Source organism: Herpailurus yagouaroundi, unplaced genomic scaffold, assembly GCF_014898765.1.
Source record: "Herpailurus yagouaroundi ecotype Mexico unplaced genomic scaffold, PumYag 28, whole genome shotgun sequence".
NCBI classification, from domain to species: Eukaryota; Metazoa; Chordata; class Mammalia; order Carnivora; family Felidae; genus Herpailurus; species Herpailurus yagouaroundi.
Window position 1 is genome coordinate 49,295,768 of NW_024412376.1, and position 809 is coordinate 49,296,576.

Here is an 809-nt window from a genome sequence, read left to right on the forward strand (position 1 = left end):
ACTAAGAAATTATTTACCTAAATGCTCCCATAATTACATTTTAAATAGACAAATACAAAAGCATCAAACACAAGCATACTGAAGTGTTTAGGCCTCCTGTCACGGTTAACTCCACAAGACCACTCATAACGAAGAGTTCCATTATAGGTTTTCCCCCATCTCCTTAATTTATGGGAACATTACAATCACAAAGTGTTTCCATTTTTTTTGTTCATTAGCGTTCCCACCAACCCCTAGCCTAACGCTCAACCCATCGCCTGTTAATTCATATATTGGTGGACATTTTAAATTCAGACATTATTTTGGCTTTCATACTCATCTGGAATGGTTTGCTTAAGGCTGTCGTGATAGTTTCTCTTCAGGCTGGTGTACTTTGGGGTAGGCAAACTATTTAATGCTGGTACTAGTGAGTATTCTAATCAGTATTCTGTTTCTCAACAGCATAGGATTACCATTATTGAACCAAATGACAGTTGGTATAGATGTTCTTCCTGCTTACCATTCCTTCCAGGCAGCCCTAAGATTTTGTGTGTGCAATGTACTGAAAACCTCATTTGCTTCCAAAGTAGCTCCAATGCAGAACATTTGGGTGAACCATTTTGGGGGACTCCCAACCTTGATGCCTAGAGATACTACATAAGCACAGAACAGATGCCTTTCATGTGCAGCTACAGACCCACCTTTGTCTGCTTTGAAAATGAAGGTCTGTGGGTAAATGGATACTGTCGGTCACCATGTTAACAGTATTCAAAGATCAAATCTACTCCCAGATTCTTTTTTGGACTAAAAAGACAAGATATTAAAAGCAC